Genomic DNA, 25,075 nt, shown 5'->3' with positions numbered 1-25,075 from the left:
TACATCATTATTAAAGAATATTTGAAAGCACAGCATAAGAAAAAATAAGCCATTTTACCAACATAAGGTAATATTTATAGAGCACCATTATATTTTAACATTTGAGTTTATAGATTCAAAAAGCTGGGAGATTTGAGTCGAGGTACCAAGCAGATTGCCTCAGCTGCCTGTTGGATGAGCATGAATCCTCATCTTTTCTCTCCAATAATTGATCTGTCAATCATCCCAGAGATGAGAATATTAAAAATATGTCAACATAAACCATGCATGTTTTATAAACCATACATTAAAATTTCTTTTTGTCTCAAAACATTTGCCTTTTTATGCCACTCTTCGATCAGACCTGTATGTGCAAAATAAAAACAGTTGTAAATAATTATAACCAAAAATACAATTTTGTCCCAATTATTCATTCAACAAATACATATCAAGAGCTTATTCTCTGGCAGGGACAGCAGGTAGAAAGGGGATAAAAATAGTGTCCCTGCTTTTGGGCTCCAGTGGATGAAAATGATATTTTATCTTTGTGTAATGATGACTTTCCAAGACTCTGAGAAATGCCTGTAGCTTAATGCTATTTGCGGAACAAAGGATGATATTTGTGGTTCTTTTCTTTCATATGTGGATGTTGGAGTGTTTCAGGAGGAATAATGAACTTAAGAAAGGGCCTTAAATACTCATGGTATACAGAGTGGTGTGAATGAACAAGAATGACTACCTCAGGTTGTGCGGTAAACTCAGAGCGGATGGACGGAGGTGAGAGTGGACAGACCGCTTTGAGAACTTTAAAGTACTTCTTGAGTAAGAGGCTGGACTTAATCTGATTGGGCAAAGGAAATTCAACATAGGCAGAGACAGATAAATCTATCAATTGATCTGTCGATCAATAGATCTACCTCAGTGTGTTTATGTTTCTGTATTCGTTCCCATTTTTATTTTCTCTGTTTTTGATGAAAATCACATCATTACTTTCTGGATAACTCTTACAGCTTCCCAGCTACAGGCATACATCAGAAATACTGCAGGCTCAGTTCCAGACCACAGTAATAAAGCAAATACCGCAATAAAGCGAGTCACATTATTTTTTGTTTCCCAGTGCATGTAAAAGTTATGTTTATATCGGTAATCTTTTTGCCGAGGCCATGTTGATGGCTGGTGACTCATCAGGGAGGTGGTTGCTCAATGTTGGAGTGGCTGTGGCACTTCCTTAAAATAAGACAACAACAGAGTTTCCACACCAAGTGACTCTTCCTTTTAAGAACAATTTCTCTGTAACATGCAATGCTGTTTGATAGCGTTTTACCCACGGTAGAACTTCTTTCAAAGTTGGAGTCAACCCTCTCAAACCCTGCTGCTGCTTTATCAATTAAGTTTATGTAATATTCTAAATCATTTGTTGTCATTTCAACAGTCTTTGCTCATCCATAAGAGGCAACTCCTCATCCACTGAGAGTTTTCATCATGAGATGCAGCAATTCAACCACATCTTCAGGCTCCACTTCTAACGCTAGTTCGGTTGCTGCAGTTACTTGCCTCTGAAGTCTTGAACCCCCTAGATTCATCCATGAGGGCTGGAATCAGCTTCTTCCAGACTCCTGTTAATGTTGATATTTTTCCCTCTCCCCATTAATCATAAGTGTACTTATGTCTAGGTGTCTAGAATGGTCAGTCCTTTCCAGAGGGCTTTCAATTGACTTTGCCCAGATCCATCAGAGGAATCACTGTCTATGGTGGCTGTAGCCTCGCAAAATGCATTTCTTAAACTATAAAACTTGAAAGTATTCTTTGATCCAGGGGCTGCAGAATGGATGTCATGAAAATAACATTGTCCACTGCCATCAGATCTCTTGGGTGACCAGGTACATTGTCAAGGAGCAGTCATATTTTGAAAGGAATCTTTGTTTTTGAGCAGTAGATCTCAACACTGGGATTGAAATGTCAGTAAACCATGGTGTCAACAGATGTGCTGTCATCCAGACTTTGTTGTTCCATTTACAGGGCACAGGCAGAGTAGTTAGCATAATTCTAAATGGCCCTAAGATGTTCCAAATGGTAAATGAGCATTGGCTTCAACTTAAAATCACAAGCTGCATTAGACCTAACAAGAGGGTCAGCCTGTCCTTTGAAGCTTTGAAGCCAGGCACTGACTTCTCCTCTCTGGCTATAAAAGTCCTGGATATCATCTTCCTCCAATATAAGGCTGCTTTGTCTCCATTGAAAATCTGTTGCTTAGTGTAACCGCCTTCATGAATGATCTGATCTGGCTCTTCTGGGGAACTCACTGCAGCTTCTGCGTCCGCACGTCCTGCTTCACCTGCACTTCGATGTCATGGAGATGCCGTCTTTGCTTAAATCTCATGAACGAATCTCCGTTGACTTCACAGTTTTCTTCTGCAGCTCCCCAGCCTCTCTTGGCCTTCATAGAATTGAAGGGAATTAGAGCCTAGCTTTGGATTAGGCGTTCGCTTAAGGGAATGTTGTGGCTGACCTGAACTAGCCAGACCCCTCAGACTTTCTCCATAGCAGCAATAACGCCGTTTCACTTTCTTATCAATCACGGGTTCACTGGAGTAGCATTTTACATTTCCTTCAAGAACTTTTCCTTCACATTCACAGTCTGACTATTTGGTGCAGGAGGCCTCGCTCTCGACTTGTCTCAGCTTTCAACGTGCCCTCTTCACTAAGCTTAATCATTTCCAGCTTTCCATTTAAAGTGCACCTCTTCCTTTCACTTGAATACTTAGAGGTCAGTGTAAGGTTATTAACTGGCCCAATTTCAATATTACTGTGTCTCAAGGAATAGAGAGGCCTGAGGAGAGGGAGAAAGATGGGGGAGTGGCTGGTGCTGGAGCAGTCGGGACACACGCAAACTTATCGATCAAGTTTGCACCTCAGATGGGTGTGGTTTGTGGCGCCCCCCCAAACAACTGCAATAGCAATATCAAAGATCTCAGATCACAGGTTATAACAAATATAATAATAATAAAAGTTTGAAGTATGAGGTGAGAATTACCAAAATGTGACACAGAGACCCAGAGTGAACAACTGCTATTGGAAAAAATTGTGTTGATAGATTTGCTCAAAGCAGGGTTGCCATAAGCCTTCAGTTTCTAAAAAATATGATATCTGCCAAGCAGCAAAGGGACGTGCAATAAAACAAGGTTTGCCTGTAGGATTTTTGCTTCTGAGATCTTCTCGCTCCAGCCAATCAAGATATCTTTTCTAAAATATCTATCTTTCTATCTATCTACCTATCTATCTATCTATCTATCTCTGAAGTAGAATTCATAGGAGTTGGTGACCAACTGAAAATGAATGAAGTAAGGGAAAAAGGGTTGTTAAGACTGACTTCAGAGTTTGTAGCTCAGTGACAAGATGAATGACACCATCGTCAGTCAAGATGGGGAGACTGACAAGTGGGAGAATGAGGGGAAATCGTGAGTTTTGGACTGATTTTGACAAAGCAAGTGTACTAACCAAGAGGTGATTTCCAATAGACAATCAAAAATATGGGTCTGAAGCTAAAGAGGAAGATCAGAGTTGAGGTCTGATGTGGAGATATGAATCAGACTAGTATTTTGGTCGGGGTTACATAACTGCCAAACATCTCAGTCACAGTTTTCAGTGATACAATTTCACATCTTAGAGTAAAATACTATAAATTACTTATAAATAACTGTAGAAATGTATTTCAAAGACTTTGTTATTTATGTTGATCTGAATAAATCTATGTATAATGGATGAGAGTAGCATATGTTAATGATTGTGTATATATATATTAATATTATTTTCAAAAACAGTAAAAAAATTTTGAAAAATTATGACCATTGATTTAAACATGGGCATTTCATAAAGCTGACCTGGCTGTTGACTATATGTCTAGAAATTTTTCTTCCTTCACGTACATTAGTCTTTATTTTTTGAGAGATTTTAAAAGATCAAATTTTATTGTGGAAATTGATAAAATGTTAGTAGAGCCTCACTCTTTGTAGAGGGACATCTCAGTGCTCAGATGGTAGTGAATTTTAAATGTGTAGACTAGGACTGGACACGCGTGGCAGTCAGTAATCCCCACTGGAGTTCTTAACAACAGCAGTGCTTTTTGTCATTGGGCTTATGTGTGTCACTAGTTGTTCTTTGGGTTGGATGATTACTTAGTTTCACATCAAAGTATTGAGGTACTTGGATTGCATATTAGAATCATTTAAAATTTGCACTTGAAGGAACTTTCGTAACATAACCCATCTGATTCTTCTTAGAACAGAGAAATAGAGGCCGCTGCTCAGTCAGTGCCAGGACTAAAAGTGAGAGTTCCTGACAGTATCCACTGTATTATTTGCTTTATCTCAGTGCTTATATTGGCCAACTGATGGTCACTCAGAAGCCACCTTGCAAAAGTAGGGCACATGAGTCTTAAGGGATTTAATTCATCTCCATGCTGGGTGGATGAGAGATGGGTAAGAAATTGGAAAGTACAACTTCTCTCAGATAAATTATTATGAAGTAGAGGACAGACGGTAAATACCCTGCTACTTACAATAACAGGAAAAAGTTAAAAAGAATGTCCTAAGAGGTATGAAATTTAATTGGGGAGCCTGTAGGTAAGGAAAAGATTCACAAAGAACACATTAACATCACTTCTTAACCTAAGGTTAAATATGTTTGTCAAAGTAGCACTTTGATGCCTCAGTGCCTTGATTATTAAAAAGTGCCAAAATTTCCTATAAATTATTTTGAAATAAAACCATCAATAATAATTAAAAAAAAAAATCCCATTGGCAGTCCATGTAGAAGGTAACCAGGGTCTGTTTTTTGTTTGTTTTAAATGACATTTACCAATGGACTGTATCAGTTTAGATAATAGTTTCCTTCCTGAAGAAGAAAAAATAAATTTGACTGAAAAATGTTCAAGATATTACCTAAAGCTTGGATAGTCTTTCATTTTAGAGGAGCATTGAGAATTACCTCAAGCAACTAAAAAAAAGCATATTGCCTTTTGATATGCAAAATACTTTAGCAACCTTATTATAGCTAATTATCTTTTCCATTTGCTATGTAGTTGTGAGCACATTGAATCAATATACCTTTTAATAATGTGAACCATAATTTATGAAATGTGGAAATGGTAAAGGGTTCCTCAGACATTTTGTGACACAAAAGGAGATGAAGTAAAGGATGGGCTGCCTTGAATGAAAACATGTTCACTCTCACAGTTCTGTCCGTGGCCTCAGTTTCTAATTGACTCTCACAAAATAGCACAAGACAATTAATTACTCCCTTGACATTCTGCTTGAAAAAACAATGGCAGGAAGGGGTAGCCTAGTGGAAGGAAAGCGGAGACTGGGGAGGTATAATGTCTTACATGCAAAGGGCTTTGGCGTTTGCCTTAAACCAGCTGAAACGCGCCGCACAGATGCAGAGTGAAACAGGAGAACATGTCTGTTGATTTAGGACACCCAATGACCGGAGCGTGAATCTTGGCTGTCCTTTTAAATGAAACGTCTTGCTTTGGAAAGATGTCAAGTGTCTGTTACAAGGGTAGCAGGCTGTCATATGGTTTATTAAAAAACAAACAAACATAAAAGATCAGCCGTATGGGTAAGGAAAGTGTCCACGCTACTGAAGAAATGTCTTGTCCATTTTCAGAGTTATGAGAGAATAATTTCATCTTTATAACATTTATAGATTCCATATAGACATTACTTAGAAATGAAAAGAAAATTACTTTCCTTGCTTTCCCCCCTCTATGTTCAAGGCTTTTAGAAAAAAGCCTTTAGCATCGCATTCCTAATGTTTAAATGAGCTGGATTTTAGAACAACGCTAAGGTAATAACTACCCTCAAGTTTAAGGCAAAATAAGCAAACCTGTGGAAGGCATTCACGTTGAATGTGTGCAAATTTGTACTTTCCTTCTAGAGAGCAGGATGCTTCCAGAGCTAAGCTGAGAGTCAGTAGTAACAGAAGAGGGGAAGGAAACAGAGTCGATAGTTAAGTGCTTTCTCCGTAGTGGTATTTCATTTGATTCTTTGTTCTAGGTTGCTTTGAGTGGCATTTTTCTTTAAGCCTTTGGTGTAGGCTTTAAAATATAAGTTTTACAGGAAATTGCACTCCTAGGCTTATAGGGAAGAATGTGTCCCGATTGCTGCCATTCGGGTGGCTTTCACGCAGAGAAAATGCAGGCACAAAGGGACTCCTTCATTAAGGTTTCACTGGCACGTAGGAAGACAGCCTCCCCCTCACTCGTGGTAAATAACACTGAAAACTGTATGACTTTGTCATATGACATCATGAACTCCATTATGGGCTTTTCTAATAATTATCATAAGGAGGAAAAAATCTTAAGAAATCTGTTCATACCACTCATACAGGGTCTGGTAAATTCGTATGGTGGATTCATGCTGGTGCAGTGCTTAATCCCACAAAGTGCTCATTTCTTTTCATGAGGTTTTTTTTTTTTTTGAAAATCAATCTCTAACTCCCACATCCCAGGGGAAATGATAATATATTTTCTGGGTAATTACAACTTTCCCAAGTTCACTGGTACATAGAGCCAAGGCTAAAGCAGTTGGATTAGAACAATTTCAACAGGGGACAGACCTCACCTTCTTTATGTGTTGACACCATTGTTAGTGTGCTGCGCCATCTTGAAATTGCCTCACCTTCCGGAATTGCTCCTCGCAGGATGTTTGAGGGGAGAATGAGGAACAATATGGCACTCCGCAACTGACCCAACTTTTGAGTCATCCTTGCACTGTGTGGCAGAGAAGAATGAGAAATAAAATGTGCCTTCGTTTGTTTAAGCACTTTCTTATTGTAGGTCTTCTTGATTGTTTCCACTTTCTAGTTATAAATAGTAGCCCAGGGAGCACCTCTGCATGTAACTTTTTTATAGAGTCTGTGACTGGGAAAGATGTATAAAAGCGGGAGCTCACGATATTTTTTTTAAAGATTTTGACATATCTGTCACCTCATCAGTTATTAACAAAAACTGTTACATATCCACTGTCATTATTTTCCAATTTTATGTAGTGTGTAAGATGAACAAGTTGGGAAAAAACCTTTTTATAATCTGCACAGTCAGTACTTTTAAAGTAGGTGTTACTGAACTAAATAAACACTCTGAGTTTTGAGTGAACCACTGTACAGTTTTTCTACTTTGAACATGGGACCCCTCATGTATCACTCATGCACTAAATTGACTAAGCTGTGTCTGTCTGCGTTGCCAAAACTACCTGTCAGTTCGGAGAAAATAATCAGTTAAAACAGTTATTTGGTGTCAGGTAGGAATGAATTTTCTCTTCAACAGGTTTTGTTGGTGTCGTGTAAGCTCAGACTAGAAAGAACATTTATTCCAGAAATATTATCCTTAATGGAAAACTGTAACACTCCCCTGGCTGGGAGACAGACGAAGAGCCCTGTGAGGGAATAATGAGGAGGAAATGAACATTGGCATTACATTAAGCAAAAGCAAAAGAGACCTGTTTATTTTTTTTCCGCGTCTCATTAATAAACTTTGATTTTGCAGAAGCATTTTGTATAGACAACCAGTGCCTCACATAAAATGCAGCAGTAAGATAAGTAGAAATGAAAGATGGGAAATTACGGTATTTCACAATATCCCTATGGCACTTTTAAGCATGTTCTGATATACAACACCTTAAATAATTTTTGCATTAAATAAATCCCTTAATCGCTTCAGATGTAGCTAATAATTTGGAGTGGGTGGTTCCTATCTGCGTGCTGTTTTCTGCTAGATGCCAGGAAGTTGACATCTTTTCTGAGTCATTAGAATGCTCTCCATTTAGCCCTTTTTATCAAAAACATTGAACCATTTTTTTTTTCCCCCAAGTTACGTTGCCCTGGGTGGAGAAGAATCTAATGCCAAATCTACATAAAGCTGCAAGTAGAGATGAGTTAGGGTCAGGTGCTAGTGGAAATGTAACCTTTAAAGACAAGAAAAAGTGATACTCTGCATGGGAAGTCTGTGCCTGCACCAGGGTTGTTGGTAATTAATTCCCCAGCATTAATGACTGGGGCCCTGATAGGCGAAAGGAATCTCGTGCTTTTATGGTTAAATTAACGCGTGCTGGAAAAAGTCGAGGGTTATGCAGAAGAAATCTATGTGTTAAAAATTTGTAAATGTCTATGGTTTAGCACATTTGAATGTGTTACTTTTAACTTTGGCCTGAATGTATAACCTGGCATTTATCTGGAAAATTTGGAACCAGAACATCTCTTTCCCTTCCTGCCTTCCTCTCCTCTCCTTTTTTATTGAGAAGATAAGAGGGGTATTGATGATGGTGAACAAGCAGTCAGAGAACCTGGTGATCAGAAGAGGAACTGAGGGAGGCTGGGAGCCAAGGTCAAAGGCCATAAGTATGAGCGAATCTAACTTTACAGTTTAATGATGTCTGTTCTACAACTTACTGGTCAAAGGTTTGATAGCAAAAAAAGAACCCAAGCACTTATCCATGAACATCCACACATTGAAATACTCCACAGCTGTAAAAAAGAAAAAAAGAAAAAGAAAAGAATAAAGAATAAAAAAGAAATTGATTAGATTGTATTTTATGTAAGAAAGAGGGAAATGTGGATGCGTGTGTGTGTGTGTGTGTGTATCTGAGTGTGAAAGCAGAGATGTGTACTGTGAGGTGAGGATGGGTTGGTGAGTGTGAAGATTGAGGACAACAGAAATTAGAGTCAGAGCAAGACTTTTTAATCTATAATTTATTAAATCATTTTGATTTCTAAGTCACAGGAATGAAGTTTACTATCCAAACTAATAAAATTCACTTTAAAAAAGACAATCTTTATACCATCTTTAAAAATTATATTAGTCTTCTAAAATAAACAATAACTTGACTGAAAAAAAATTATACAAGATGACATTAGTTTTCTCAGAACTACAAATTGACAGCTCTGATTTCTCATCATTGTTACCAAGAAACTCCAATATACTGTGGAAAAGCAAGAGTTATAATAAACAACGTGAATTTTAAGAGCTTTAATAATGTCTGCTATGATTTTTCACATCCTTCCTCCACACTGACCACACAAGATATGTACTTACATTTGTATAAAACACACACTGGCTTCATGGATTACATTAGACAGTAAAGCAGAAGAAATCTGACAGCTACCTCTTTCCTGTAAGCACCTTCCGGTGTCTCACTAACACGCCTGAGCCTTCATGTCCGTACAGCGAGGATGCTTGTTCCTCTATCACTGCGTCATTCTCCTGCAAAGACTTAGTGCTGTAATGTTGAGAAACCTTTCACAAATTTTTAAAGTCCTATGCAGATGAAAAGTGATAATATTGTGGTTATTTGTTCCGCACTGGACAGAAGTTGTGCTTCCATCAGCCAAGTGCACGTGTTGATGTAACAGACGCGCCCCCTGTGCATTTTCATCCACGGTCGCACTTTAAAACGCTGTGCGTGTCACCCTTGCTCCAGCTAGAAAATACTCCCCGATCCTTTCTGCCAAAACAAGTTCTTTCCTTCTATTCCTTGTTTAAATAGAATCTCGTCCAAAAGGTTCATTCTGACTAACGTTGTCTGCTCTGTGTGGCCGCTTCATCTGCTTTAATGAATAGCTACCTGTGAGCATCCCCTGTGTTTAGAAAGCTCAGGAGATGTTGGGGGTGCAGAGAATCCACACACACTCTCCTTACTTCACAGCAGGCAAGCCCTGTGTCTGCATTTCTACCGAGGTGTGGTGCAGTTGGCTTGAACCATGCACACAGCAGAAAGAAACAGTGGAGCCATAGTACAGTTACCTTTATTTCACTGAAGGTTTTGGGATGTTTTTGCATTTAGAATTCTTAAGCATTCAAAACCCTTCCAAGAGTGGCTTTAGAGATAGGGCTCAAGAGCAGTTATTTTCTAGTTTCTTTACCCTGTTCCAAAGCTCAGAAACATTTCCTTTCTGAGTGATGTAGGCCTTCCACTTAAACAATGTGACCTTGCGTAAAAAACAGTTTTCCTGGAAAAAAAGAAGCATATAAAGAAAAGTTATTGTATGTTTGTTTCTTTGAATACAGATTCAGTCAATGAAAAAGGAGTCATGATAGGAGACATTTAAACCGTGGAAGATTTATAAACCCTCTAACTCCATTATATTCACAGGACCTGACAGAAAGACTAACTACAGACCACAGAGCTGACTGCGTGTGTGGTGTAATCTATGCGCTCTGCACAGTCTGCAGGGGGAGCCATCGGCCCCAGTGACTCAAGCCCTCAGGCTCCAGCTTGGAGCAGAAACCGCTGCGTTCTTAAGAGCAAGTCCTTGGCAACAGTGGAGCCTATTGCAAAAGTTCTTTTTCTTTTTTTATTGAAAACCAGTAATTTACATTTCGATTTTCCCATCTTTTTTGAGATGTAATTGACATGTGACATCTGTAATTTTAAGACATACAAAGTGTCAGTTTGATACACTGAAATATTGCAAAGGCATTACCACCATAGTCTTAGCTAACACCTTCAGCATGTCATATAATTTCTTTTTTGTGGTGAGGACATTTAAGATTTATCTTCAGCAACTTTAACTGTACAATACGGTATGAATAACTATGATCACTATGCTGTACGTTTATCCCTCAGAACTTTTTCCTCTTATAACTGGGAGGTTTACATTTTGACTGACGTCTCCCATTTCCCCTAACCCAGCAACCACCCTTCTGCACTCTGTTTCTCTGAGTTCAGTGTTTTTAGATTCCACGTATAAGTGATATGATACAGCGTTTGCTTTTGATATACTGGCATCCTGTAGATTTTGCTCATCAAATCACGTTCGTTTGATGATCTCTACAACTTTGCATGGTACAGTGAACTTGGTTCCCAGATATACATGGTCTCATACTCCATGTACTTTTTCACTTTGACAAAAAACCGCTGTAGATGGTATGTCATTCCCAGTTCCATCGTTATAACTAGTTTCTGTAATAGTTTCTGAAAACCACTCCCTACTGGGTGCTCTGTCTACAGTGAGAAAAAACACAGAGATTTAAAAAACAAATGGAAATACCTGAGCTATATCTGAAATAGAAATAGTTTCTGCTGGTGGAGAGTAATTTGTTAATTGCATATCGACACTCTACCTGGACAGATGGATTTATAAATATCTGCGGTGAAAGCGGCCCCAGAGTTTAGTATAGAATATTTCTCTTTTGTCAGTAGCTTAGCTCTGAGGTAAGCAGGCAAATTCATCAGAGACAGAGCATCAGTGGGATGGAGTAATCGTTCTCGGAGAAACTCATGGGCATATTTCAGATCTCATTCCATGAATCACAGCGGCGCCTCCTATGGAGAGGAAGTGTCATTCCCGTTGCACACGCCGGAACTGACTCGCAGCCAGGAGGGAGATGGGGGCTTGGCTGACTCAATCATCCAGGATCGCTCTAGGAGCAGAACCCAAGGGATCGGGTTTCAACTTGATTTCTGCTCAGCAGGTCGGAGCCTTACCCAGACCCTCAGTGTAGCCCCTGTGGAGCAGAATGCTTCAGTTCTTCTCATGGGATTTGAGTGTTCGGTGTAAGAGTAAGGGTGACAGGTCAGAGAGCCTGGCGTCACATTCAGGCAGGCCCGGGTTAAATGTTTACCGTCCCCAAGGAACCAGAACACCTAGAAGCAGAAAGAAATAGCGCAGCAACTGTAATAGGGGAAACAACAATATAGCCACTTAAAGCGAGAGCCTGTCAGCGTGGCACTTACAGCAACGGGGCCAGCCGCCGCGCAGAACCGCGCTTCTGATGACTCAACAATCCTCTCTCTGCGATTTTACTTCAGTCTCATTTAGCTTAAGAGTTCACCAAACAGGATTATTTTACTGTCTTGTTTCTCACCTTCTTGACAGAAATTAGAACATTCAACATTGTCACTAATAAAAAATATGAACCCGCATGTCCCTGTAATTCTTTTAACCTTAAGGAAACTTAATGATACTAGAAAATGTTTATCAAGTCAAAACTATAGTAAGAAAATACTCTTATCAACCTGGAAATATGCGAACTGCTGTGTTAACACTGCAATTTAGGACTGAAGAATCTGGTGGAATTTCAGGGGAGGTTGAGGCAGTCAGACGTAATCACTCACTTGAAGGTCAGCCAGAACACCGCATACCCTCCATGATGGGAGGGATCGGCGGCAAAGCGCTCAGCACCAGGAGCCAGTCTGCTCTTAGCCACGTGTTCCGCTTGGCAGAGTGAGGCTTCAAGGGTTGTCCATCAAGTGTGCGCCGTATTTGAGCTCACAGTAAGCGTGGTGCCGTGAAAGCTATGATGAGGTGAATGGCAGGAGTCCTTCCCACTGAACTGAAAAGAGAGAGAAGGAGGGAGAGAGAAGCAGACAGAGAGGGGAGAGTGAAGGAGCAGAAAGGATTACTTCTAAGGGACCTAAAATTTCTCTTCAAATAAACCAAAAACATTTTGGAAAACGCAGAAATACACAGAGACGGTGATTAATTGTGATGAAGGGAAGCTTTGAGTTAGTGTCATGGGCAAACTCCTCTCATGCCCTCCCTGCACAAGACTGTGCTAGATTTCTCTACCACATGGTTCTGCAGGACGGGACCATCAGAGGAAGAATGAGGTCAAGCTGGAAATACACTCGATCCTTTGGAGCCGACATCTGGCATGATTTACTGGCTGCGTGTCCTTATGTACTGAACATATACACTGGTTGCCATTTTATACCCCCAGTGTTCCAAGGGAAGATGGTGGACAAGAAAGCTTATGCGCAGGGTTCTTACTGCTGTGAGAAAGTCGTTTTGTGCAACCATATCAGAAGCCGCTGCCCATCTACCTGGGAATCCATGGATAGGGAACACATCCTCTGGTTGATAAAGGTGAAAAAAAAGGCTGCAGATAAAAAGTCTAGAATCCTGGTGAATATTTGTGAACAACAAGAATTGCAAGGCTGGAGGTTTTTCTGTTCCTCTTAGAATTTCCAGAGACACATACAATTAGAGATTACCCTGTCTCATTCAAACAATAGCACATCGTTTCCCACATACACTGTCTCTATAGCATGTGATGGCTTTTTGTGGCTCAGGGTTGAAAGCCAGAGATATCAAGGGTATTTCCCGCTTGACCAAATCATCACCATTCTTTTGGAATCCCTCCTCTGGCTCACCATCAAATTATGGTTCCCGTGTGGACTTTGGACTTCAGTGATAAGCTTCCTGGCTAAGGGTTGGCAGCTTTTCTTTTTTTTTTCCTGTCCTAGAGGAGTGTTTTTTTTTTTTTTTTTTTTTGAACAGGTTTCAAACATCACAATTGGGGATTATTCCATTTTAAAGGCCCTACAAAGGCAACTGAAAGTGCCAGGGAAAAAGAAAATGCTGACTGATGTGTGCCTGATTACTTAATAATGAACACAAGAAGCAGGACGCCTGCTTCTTTCTAACTCCCTAGTCCGTTTCTGATTTGGGAAGTTTGACAAGAAAACAGGATGTCCAGGCATTAGAGCTTCTGAAATGTCCATATTGGCCTCCTCTGCAACAAATAGCTTCGGCTGCAGTAGTTTGGGTTAAGTCTTACCATACAACACGGCTACGTCAGAAGTGTAGACCGGACACACGAAGCACCCGCAGGCCCGCGGTCTTGCCCCCGTTCCGCCCGTAGCTCACGGTGGACCCAGAAGCAGCTCGCTCATTCGTGTCAGTCCGTGGCAGGACTCGATGACCTCTGAGAACCTTCCAGTGCAAATGCCCTGTGACTGTCTCTGGAATTCATTAGATGGTTAATATGTTTTCTTCTCCTTACAAATGTGACTTAAGTAAAAGATTGTATATTTGGCCATGATCTGATAAAGAAAAGCGCAAAGTGCGAAAGACTAGTTTACATTCCAAGGGAACCCAGGCTGAATTTTCTGTCATCCAGCTGCCTTCTTTCCCAAATCCTTGCTGATCGCCAGGGTCCAGTGTAGGGACGGTTTTGCTGTGAAGCAGTAAGATACTTTCTGATGGGGTAGATTGCTCCTACTGTCATTCCAGGTATGAGGCGAGGAGCCTCTTCTGGAGTGGCAATGCTAGGAAGAAAGAGCGGGGAGGATGGATGTAAGACGTATTTAGAAATAAATCATCAAGACTTCGCCGCTGTTGCCACATCTGAGCCCATCTCCAGACTGTCCACCTTGCTTCCTTCCCACCCCGTACACGCTAATCCTCAGGCTCCCCCCCCCCCCCCCCAGGGCCCTGGCACAGTGAAGGGCACCAGCCAGCCCCGCGAGCTGCACCTCGCATCCCGCGCCTCCGCGCCCCCACCGCCTCACCCGACGGCTGCAGAAGGGGTCCTGGGGTCTCCTGCTTTCCACTCTTGTCCTGGCGCTGATCCATTTCCCACACCACAGCCAGACGGTCTGTTCATAAGTGTAAGTTAGACTATGTCCACCGCCACTGAGAACTCGAGGGTCTTTCCTTTGCACTGTGACAAAACTGGCCCTTCGGCCCTCTGACCCATGGCCCCCACCCTCCGGCCGCTCCCCTCCCTCGCCGCCCCTGGAGCGCTCTGCGCGCGCTGTGGACGGCTGGCTTCTTCCGGCTGCGTCCGGCCTCCGCTGGAATCTCCTTTCTCCACAGAGGGTCCCCCGCCCTGTCTTAATTTAGGTCCTCCTGTGTCGTCTGTCTCCGCCCCGCTCCGCGGCCCTTATCACAACCTGCGAGTAGCTGTTAGAGTGTTTGTGTTCCTTCGTTACTATTTGCTCGATGCGAGCAGGGATCACGCTTGTCTTTGTTGTGGAATATTCTAGTATGTATGGGTTGAACGAGTAAATAATTATGTGAACAAAATGCACCTCCCGGTTTAGGTACCTGCGCCAAGCACTTCTAAGAATGAAATACAGCGAAGTTTCCATGCGAGCAGGCGAGCACACGGGTGCTGGGGCGCTGCAGCTGTTCTGAGTGGCGGCGGGGGAGCGCTGGCCACCTACCCGGTGCTGGGGCGGGAGCGCTGGGGAGGAGGAGGAGGAGGAGGTGCAGGCGGTGGCAGGACAGCTGCAGCAGAGCCCCCCGCGCTTCCGGGCTCCTTTCCGCTTGCCACTCCCGGGCTGCTCTGTCTGCCAGGCCTTCCGCCTAACGGTTCTCTGGGAAGACAGCTGAATGCAGTCAGCGGATTGCACTTAAGTGATTCCTTTCATCTGGCATTTTTAAAAAAGGGCTCTCTATCACAAAGTATACCTGGATTGCTTCCTCAAATGGAAAGCAGGGCTTTCCAAATTTGCTTGGTTAAATTTAGAGGGACCCAAATATATTCAAATTCAAGGAAGCATAATTTAAAATGTAAAACACCTGATTTATTTGGGTTATTAAATCTCGTGCCAAATGGAATGTGTCTGTCATGGATATATCTTGCTCAATGTGTCCTTAATTGTATGTACTGGGGAAATCTGACTTCGTATATACCCTGGCATTTCCATGTTAAAAGAAATTTTTCAGAATGACTAAGCTCCTTACCATACATGGAACGAACAATAATTGCTCTGTAAAAACTTTTGCTTTTCCATACTTAGATGTTTCATTTCTGTATTTCTACCCTTGGGTGACATCTGACTATAAATCCAGTTTTTTGTTTTGTTTTGTTTTTTTTTGCAGTCCAGGAAGAGGTGGACACAGCAAAGTGCTCTCAGAATTGTTTTTGCTGCCCCTACCCTCCCCCCATCGGCTGCAGTGGGAGGGCTCCTGGCAGCCTGGGTCCTGGCTTGTCCTTTTACTTCTGTCACTGTTCCCGGTGACCCCAGAGCACTGTGCGTCTTCTCATATGTCAGCCTGTCTGGCATTTGTTCTACGAAGGATGGGTGAAATAGCAGCTTCTGACATTTGCTCTGGACTAGAGGAAGGGAAAGGAAGCATCTTGTTATCCAGGTAGCAGGTAGGTTCTCAGAAGCTTTCCCTGAATTCTGTTTCAAAACCAAATTTGTATTCAGCTTTCAGTTAACATCTTTCCATCAAAAAAGAGAAGATCAGTGGCTTTGAAAGATACATTAAAAAAAAATCTGGTTACAACATGTAGGGCAAAAAAATGCTCAGCACTTGTTGAACTAAAACCAGCAAATGCTGCTGGGTTATTGTTCAGTATGACAACATCAGTGTGACTGGGAGATTTCTTCCCAGGAGCGTGATTCCACGTATGAGATCGCTCATATGAGGAATCCAGAAAAAAAAAAAAAAAAAAAAAAGACAAATGAACATAAATATAAAACAGAAACAGACTCAGACAGAGAATACAAACTTGTGGTTGCCAGAGGGGAGGGGGGTGCGAAGGGACAGACTGGGAGTTCGAAATTTGTAGATACTGACAGATAGATATAGAATAGATAAACAAGATTATACTGTATAGCACGGGGAAACATATGCAAGATCTTGTGGTAGATCACTGTGATCTACAGTGAAAAAGGATATGACAATGAATATATGTATGTTCATGTATAACTGAAAAATTGTGCTCTACATTGGAAAATAACACAACACTGTAAACTGTCTATAATTCAGTAAAATAAAATTAAAAAAAAAAAAAAACTCATGGACATAGAAAACAAATCATGGTTACCAAAAGGGAAAGGGTGAGGAAAGGATAGTTTAGGAGTTTGGGATTAACAGATACACACTATTATATATAAAAGAGATAAGCAACAAGGACCTACAGTGTAGCACAGGAAACTATATTCAATTTCTTATAATAACGTATAATGGAAAAGAATCTGAAAAGAAAAAATGTATTTGCATGTATATGTATAACTGGATCTCTTTTGCTATACACCTGAAAGTAACATCATAAATCAACTACACCTCAATAAAAAATTTTTTAAAAATCTGGTTACAGCATATAGGGCAACAAAATGCTTAGCACTTGTTGAACTAAAACTGGCAACTGCTGCTGGGTTGTTACTCAGTGTGACACCATCGGGTGACTGGGAGACTTCTTCCCAGGAGCGTGCAGGTCATCAGGCAGACGGACAGAATCAGGCACTAGAGGTCAGGTGCCCACTTTAAACCAAAGCACTGTGTGTGTGTGTGTGTGTGTGTGTTTGTGTGTTTTCTGGAATTTTAATCTTAACATTCAAATTTTCACTTTCTCTTCTTACAATCTTTCATTGTTGAAATAGATTCCAGGAAGTGTATGTCTTCTGGATGCAGGTGTAAACTCTCACATCTCCCCCTTCATCTTCATCAGTAGCATGGAAATCACGCGAGAAAGCAGCTGGCATTTACTGAACATCCTCTGTGTAACAGGAACTTTAGATGCATTTGCTCCATTAATCCTCACTACGGTCTTGCGTGGAGTGTATCAGTCTGCCACTTTACAGATTAGGACTTGACAGAGTGGGCAGTATGAAATCCCAAAGGACCGTGGGGCTTTAAATTGGGAAGGCTGGAATTTTAAACTCAGGCCATGAGAGACTTTATTTAAGAAGTACATTCCACTAAGCAGTTATCATACGCATGGCTGTCTTCTAGACAGAAGATGTAAGTGATAGCGTTCATCAGTCTTGAGATGGTTTATCATTTAACTGAGCAGAATGCACATCTGCCTTAAGAGAAAAATAGTCTGAGATCCTAATTTCTAAACGTAGATGGCTAGTATAAGCCACTGTTCCCCAGCTTTTTCATATTAGGGCACACAGAGAATCAGTGAGGCTGGCTTAAAAGGAAGTGGCTGGTCCCTGGGCTCCAGCCCACCACCTTGAGGGTGGGGGAGCAATAAACTGGCACCCTTTGGACCTACTTTCTGACTGATGACTGACAATTTCATATTATGGACCATGGTTACCAGAGGAATTGAAGGAGGGAGGGCTGTTTTATGATGCAGGGGGTGGGTTATGAAACGACAATGGGATGTGGACAAGAGGACAGTCGTGGAGACAATAATTAGGCAGGGGGAGTAAGTTGGTGAACCTGCAGGTGATGTGCTCAAGGTACAGAGAACAGGAAAGGAAGGTAGCTTTACTGAGTACTGACTGCAGACAAGCTCTGTGCTTTTATAGAAGTAGATGCCTTCATAGGTATGATTTTTATCCCTTGATGGGAAAAAGATAAATGCACAGAGTGGTAGCTGAACTGAGGGAGGAAGAAGAGGAAGATGTTTTATATAGGCTGATTTTTGAAATCTTGGCTTCATGTTTAGGTGCTGGTGGTTAGAAACTGTCTAGTAAAATAATCAATAAACAATCAAAAGTAAGAACAGAAAGGAGTTTTATTTGAGCCAAACTGAGAACTAGCCTGGAAACCCACTTCCCAGATCACTGTGAGAAACTGCTCCAGAGAAGCATGGTTTCCAGCACTGTTGTACATCTTGTCAGAACAAAGAACATTAAACGAGTCAAGGATACATTTCTTCAAGGTTTCACACACACACAAAAGACCAGCACGAACCCATATGTCCTTGGCACCTGGGAAGGGAGTCTTACCATCAAAGGAGGACCAGCATTGGCATCCCAGGAAGGAGGGACGTTTAATCTTTATTTTTAACGTGAACGTTCTTTACTTCTGGTCAGTGTGCTCCTTTCTTTAATAATTAAAGTAGATGGACAATGTATGTTAAATAGACCACAAACAGGTTATTTTAGCTAGCATAAAATTCACGTTAGCTCAGGTAGATGCCAGAATGACTTCCTTATATCTCAATATGTGAATTTTTTTTATCAAAATGAAAAGAGATATGGGATTGAAAAATAATGGAAGTTTCAAAAAGAAAAGCACTCCAGTATGTCAGAGTAGAAAAAGAAATTGTATGTGATCTGTGGACAAACTCCCATCTTTCTACAGAGAATAGAGAGTAAATTTATTTACTAAACATTCAAATGGTAGTTTTCTAATTTCCAGGCATGGTTTTAAGTGCTTTACCAATACTGACTCATCAAATCCTTGTAACTGCCTCCAGGGGAGGCTGCACTTGTTTTATTTTGTTTAAAAAAAAAATATATATATATATATATAACATAAATATACCCTCTGTGTTACTCAGGTTCTGTAGAAAGTCAGACCTAACAGGTTATTTTATATATTATACACACACACACATACCTATACATAGACATATACATACGCATGGAGAGAGAGATTAATTTATTATTGTAAGGAATTGGTTCACACAAATATTTTCAAATATTTGCATATATATTCTATTCAGAAACAGTATGTATCATGGTTTCATTTCTATTTGAAGTTTATAAATGACAAAATACTGTATGTCGTACTGTATTTTCACTTAATTTATGGTTTTGAGATATTTTCATTTACATATATATACATTCCTTTGTTCACATTTTCTTATTCATCCACTTAGATGAATAGATATCTAGGCTATTTCTGATTGTTTTGTTTGTGTAAATAATAGTGCAGCAGACAATCTTCTATAAGCCTCCGATCTCACTTTGCAGTCTGAATGTTTCTCCCACTTACCCTCCTGCAAGGAACACGGATCGGTCGTATACAGCGCACATACCTTCAGTGATATCGATGTTGCCAAGTTGCAAGCCGCAGCAGCCGAGCCTGTTTCTTCTCCACTAACACTGCCTGTGATTTCTTCTTTCCACATAGCTTCATCAGCATTTAATTTTTCAGACCATTTACATTTGAGTAAATCTGAGAGCAGAAAGAGAATCTCATTCTGGCTTTAATTTGCATTTCCTTCATTACTTATGAGTCAATTATCTGTCATATCTCTACCATCATCATTACTATCTCTTCTCTTTTGATATTTGAGTCTCCTAGTCTATTTTCCTCTGCTAATTTCTTCTTCCTTTTTCAAAAATTGATTTTTTAGGAATACTTACACACACACACCCATACGCATGCACATGTATATATCCATCAATTTAGATAAATACAGATACATTTGTGATAATTGTTTGTTACGTATATGCAAATATTTTCTTCAAGTGTGTTTTAAATCTGTGATGTTCTTTGACAACAGTTTGCTAAGACTTTTGTTTAAAGGAATGGAATTTTATGGAATGCTTTTTTTTTCTGAATCAATTGACATGATCATGTGATGTTTCTCCTTTAATTTATAAATGTGGTTAATTACATTATGTATAAACTTTATATATATATATATATATATATATATATATATATATATGTATATAATACAATATATTCCATGCTTGCATCCCTAGAATTAGATGTATATCACCAGGAACAGCCTCCACCCACCACCCAGTCACAACACTGATGCAGGTTTCATGTTTTCTGACATGACAACACCCCGCTTTTAGAAACAGAATCTGTCCTGGAATGTCTTCCTGCACACCAAGCCACCTGGAGCCTAATCTGCCACAGGAGTATTTATTCTGCTCTAAATCTGCAGGTTGGGTAGGGGTCTGTAGTTTCGGTTCATCTCTGCTCCACTTGGCATCAGCTGAGCTGGCTTGAGAGGAGCCTAGAATTGTCTGGACAGACTCTTGTTCACATACCTGGAGACTGATACTGGCTGTTCATGGGACCTCAGCTGGAGCGGCTGGTCAGAGCACTAACGTGGTCTCTGCTCATGGCCCAGGCTTCTTTGAAACATGGTGGGTGAATTCCAGGGCAGGAACCCCAAGAGAGAGCCCCCTCGAAGCCATGCCACCTTTTACTGCTTACTCTCAGAAGCCAGGCAATCTCACCTCCAGCACATTCTGTTCATCAGGAGAAGACGCAGAGGTCAGTCCATACTCAGAGGGAGAGAAATTATGTTGACATCCGTGAATGGGAGAAATGTCAAACAATATGCAGATATGTTTTAAAACAATATGAAATGGACAATAAGGAAAGTACAGAGTTTCACAAAAGCAACAGTCCAATGTTTCAGTGTAGACAGAGGTCCCTGGAAAAACCCCCATCCTTCTGAAGAGAAAAATTAAGGGATTTTACTTTATTGAATAATTTTTTTCTGTGTACAGGTATGGTTCTAAGTGCTTTACAAGTTCTGTTCAACAAATCTTCCTAAAGCCCTATGAGTTAGGGTCTGTGATAATTCCTATTTTAAAGATGTGGAAAGTGAGACAAGGGTGGTTAAATAAATCGCCCAGGGTTACACAGCTAGTAAGTCTGACAGCTGCTCAGACCTGTAAGGTCTGACTCCAGACTCTGGGTTTTTATCACATCATTATTTTGCCTGTGCAGTAGAGACAGACTAGGTCAGGGAGGGCGTGAGGGAGCTATGTGTTTGTCCTTAGTGTGCCAATGGAATCGAGTGAACCAACTCTGTTTATTTTAATTGTTTTTATTTGGGACTTCTTTCTCTTTAAAAAGAAAAGTACAAATTATCCTGACCTGAAATTTTTCCACTTTACTACTAGTTTCCAAAAACTAGCCTCTGGTATTGTTGAAAATCTCTTCTATTTTTGCTATCTAATTCATTAAATCAGTATTTCTTTTCATTATGCATTTCTTTGTTCTTCCTTTGGGTTATCCATATGATTATTTTTCCAGCCTTTGGAATCAAATGCTTAGCTTATTTATTTATAACCTTTTTTATATTCCACAAATTCATTCAAGCTGATGAATTTCTAAGACCAGTGTAGCAATATGCAGTATTCTTGTTGTTTACATCTAAATAGTTGGTAAGCACATTATAGTTTTCTCGTGGCTCTCTTTTTTTGTTGATACACCTCAGAAACCTCCAGCCTTATTGTAATGACAGTTTACACATTATAGGCCCTCAGGAAAACTGCCCAGGTACAGTGAACTAAATATAATAAGATTCAGCTGCCAGAGTAACAGAGAAGGAATTACCTACAGTTACAAATGGACTGGGGCAGAACAAAGTTCAAACAGTGCCTTGTTAATTCAGCAAAGCTAGATTGTTACGAAATAGAACGAATCAATCCCAATAAGTTATTTCACTCTTCAGGATAGATAAAACGTGTTTTAGAAATCCAAATCGCTAGTACCTTACAGAAACATTACAGCAGAGAAAGCATGCACCAACCAACCCACTGACTGTTCAGCTTGGAAACAACATTTGTGTTAAGAAAGTAACAGTTTTAACTTGGATTTTGTTTTTATTTATCACTAAATATACTTTAAATGTTTCTTCTCACAAGATGTTAAGAAATATAAAATTGATAGAAAAATAGAGAATATTTTCTCGGGGAATAGTAGATCACATTTACTGCTTAATTTGGTCACTGTGAACTTAGTGCCATTGTCATAGTTACAGTGGTAGCAGGGGTTACAAAATACTTGTCTTGGGGCTTTTTATTGTACAGGTGAGTTTAAGTAGTAGAAAACATGTTTTTCTCAAATTGCACATTTGCCTGCAGCATAAATATGAATAACGAATTATGTTCTTTAGGGCATGTCAAGAAATCTGTAAGAGATCTGACTGCTGAATACTAAAATTCAGACATCCCCAGATTTGTGTCCCTTGATGGATGATGATCTGAATGGTACAGCCTAGCTGAGTCTACACATGTTTTTGGAAGGAATAACTGGTGCATAAGAGGTAGCATTAGCTTCTCAGTGTGGGAACAGGTTGTCTGCTAGATAATGTTTCAACAAATGTTTTCTTCAACTAATATGTTTCACTGTGTGGAGGGGATGTTTCCCAGCAGCAATGACTCCATCCTGCGCTGCTTAATCAGAAACACCCCTGTCTAGCTCTCTAGAAACACACCATATGGGAAAACAAGCCATATTTTCAGCCCGTAGAACATTACAGTGTCATATGCACGTAAATGGAAATATCTAAGAAACACCAAGTTAGGATTTTTCCCTTCCTAGGAATACAGTCTTATTTTCTTTGACAAAGCATTTTTAATGGAACCTGTAGATAATATTCATAGGAAAAGCTAATAGAAATATTAAAAACAAAAACATTATAATATATAATTAAGTAAGCAGGCCTAATAATGAAGTTATTGCTGAGTATGCTGTGAATCTGCACAGCCAGGTCCTGAATCAGTAAACAGAAAGGTGGAAGATGTCTTTGCTTCTTTAGGGACAGTTGGCTATGATGCCCAGTTAGGCTGGAAAGGGGTCAGGAGGGCGTATTACACACTTCGGGCCATAAGCAGTAATAGCTTAAATTGTTTTGCTGGGAGAGAAGCACATCACGTTCTTATGATTTTGATTCAAGGAAAACACAGGATGTTATTAGTTGTGATTAGATGAAATGATGTCCTTGACTAAATGAACGTCATGCTTTGACCAACACTTTCTTTAAATCATCGTTTTGGGGGTAGCAGGACAAAGCAGTTTAGAGCCCATCGCTGGAGCCGAACTGTGATCAGACCCTGCAACCCAGTTGCCATGTGACCCTGGGCAAATTATGAAACTTCTAATTCTCAGTTTTGGCATTTGTGAACAGAGATGATACCTTAGCTGCTTTAAAGGGTACTATTTAAAAAAATGAGAATGTGCATGGAAAGTGTTTAGCATAGGCTCTGGCATGTGATAAGCACTCAGAAAGGGAAAGCTATCGTCATCATCGTGTGTAGCATTATTATTATCTCATGGCTAGCGGGACTGTGGCAGAGGAAGATGCCAGTTACGCTCCATGCCAGAATTCAGCCGTGATCCTGACGGCGCAGCAGACTTTCCAGACAACCAGACCATTGCTCATTGCCACCGAGTAACTGGGAGGTAGCACAGACACTGTTGTTAGGTAAATTCCATGCTAGAACTTAAATTTTTAATTAAAATATTCTGGAATATTAATGAGGAAACTTGCCATATTCTCCCTCTTTTCTCATCCCATGTTTTACTCCCAGTCTTAATTAGAGAGAATAATTTTCCTATTTGTCTTTTCAATGAAGTCTTCCAAAAGAATATCAAACATATAAACTAGCACGCATCCTAGACTGTTCTGAAATCAGCAATGTTTTGTTCAGATATGTTCCCCAAGAAATGAAAAATCCACTAATTCTGGTTGGAATTACATTGCTTTGAGTATTTTCATTTTGACTCTGAGTCTTCTAAAAACGTCTAATCATACAAATGAGAAAAAATTTTTTCTTAGTTCCTTAGAAAGAAAAAACAAACTACTGAAATCTAAATGTGGATAGAGAAGATGAGCAAATAGTCATTTGGATTAAGGGGCAACAATTTAAAATGTAGCCTCTCCATGACTCTAAACAGCAAAAAAAAAAAAAAAAAAAAGCAATTTCAATGTGCTTGCATTTGGAGGCGAAGGAGGATGGTGAGGATGACTGGCAAGAAGGCAGCCTTCTGGGTGCACTCGTTCCTGATCTGAAGGCCACTGTTGTGCGGTGTCTGGGGGAGGAGTCGTATTAGGATTTTAACTTTTGCCTTCTTGGATGCTTTTATGATGTCTTAGGCATTTTAGCTACTTGATTCATTTTTGTCTTCAAATATGGTTAGAGGAAAAATATATTTCTGGAAGATTTGAAATTGAGAATGACTTATTTCTCAGTTAAAATGAAAATCTTTGAGTTAAAACAGTCTCCTGCACGTGGCCCCCGTGTGTCACCTTCTGCTCCCCTCCTCCCGCTCCAGGGCAGGGCAGTGGAACAACCTTCCACTGAAGACTGTGCTCCATTGATAGAATGTAAGTGGTCAGAGTGTCAAAACATGCAAAAAGCATGGCATTTTCAAAATAGATAACTGTGCTCACTAGAATCGCGCTGGCATTTGGAGTAACAGATGGAAACATAGAAAATGGAGCCCCGCACACAGATACCATGGCTCACTGGTCAACCCCACCACACTCAAAGGATTTTCATTTTCATCCTTGCTTTCTTCTTCAATTTAGTTTTTATGGTCAGATTTTAAGTTGCCTCTTTGTTAATGTGTTCATTACTGATCTGTTATTAAAAGGAAAGGAGTATACTTCAATGTGATACTAGTTAATCCATTTTTCTTTTATATTTGATACGTTGGCATATTTAAAAATAACCCTATATCATTGACTTCACACTGTGATATTTGCATGGTTATGACTTTAGTCTTTTCAGTCAGCAACAGTAACTCATTACTGCTTCAAAATTCTAAAAGGAATCCCTCATATTTGGCCAATTTTTCTTATTAACTTGAAAGTAAGTTCTTACATTTAAGCAGTTATGGATAGAGCATGGTAATCTTTCTCCTTGAGAAATGGACTGGTGCCTCTATAGATTTGTTACTAACAGAAAAC

General features: G+C 40.1%; 1 protein-coding gene and 1 long non-coding RNA gene across 5 annotated transcripts in view; one reads left to right on the top strand and one right to left on the bottom strand.

The window, feature by feature from the left end:
- The window catches only part of NALF1 (NALCN channel auxiliary factor 1), a 535,944-nt gene that overhangs the window by 195,622 nt on the left and 315,247 nt on the right, over positions 1–25,075 (top strand). The window lies entirely within an intron of this gene.
- LOC105066905 (uncharacterized) lies at positions 6,827–17,737 on the bottom strand. 4 transcript variants are annotated; one of them, XR_012511768.1, is made up of 6 exons: positions 14,271–17,737; positions 13,538–14,027; positions 12,093–12,310; positions 11,712–11,842; positions 11,099–11,621; positions 6,827–9,984 (listed from the first exon to the last, which is right to left on the bottom strand). It is a non-coding gene; the product is annotated as an uncharacterized LOC105066905 (long non-coding RNA). The 4 variants fall into 4 exon arrangements; XR_012511770.1 differs by having other exon boundaries at positions 6,827–11,300; positions 11,463–11,621; XR_012511767.1 differs by having other exon boundaries at positions 6,827–11,621.

Source organism: Camelus bactrianus, chromosome 14 (assembly GCF_048773025.1).
Source record: "Camelus bactrianus isolate YW-2024 breed Bactrian camel chromosome 14, ASM4877302v1, whole genome shotgun sequence".
Lineage (NCBI taxonomy): Eukaryota > Metazoa > Chordata > Mammalia > Artiodactyla > Camelidae > Camelus > Camelus bactrianus.
This window is presented reverse-complemented; position numbering and strand designations above follow the sequence as displayed.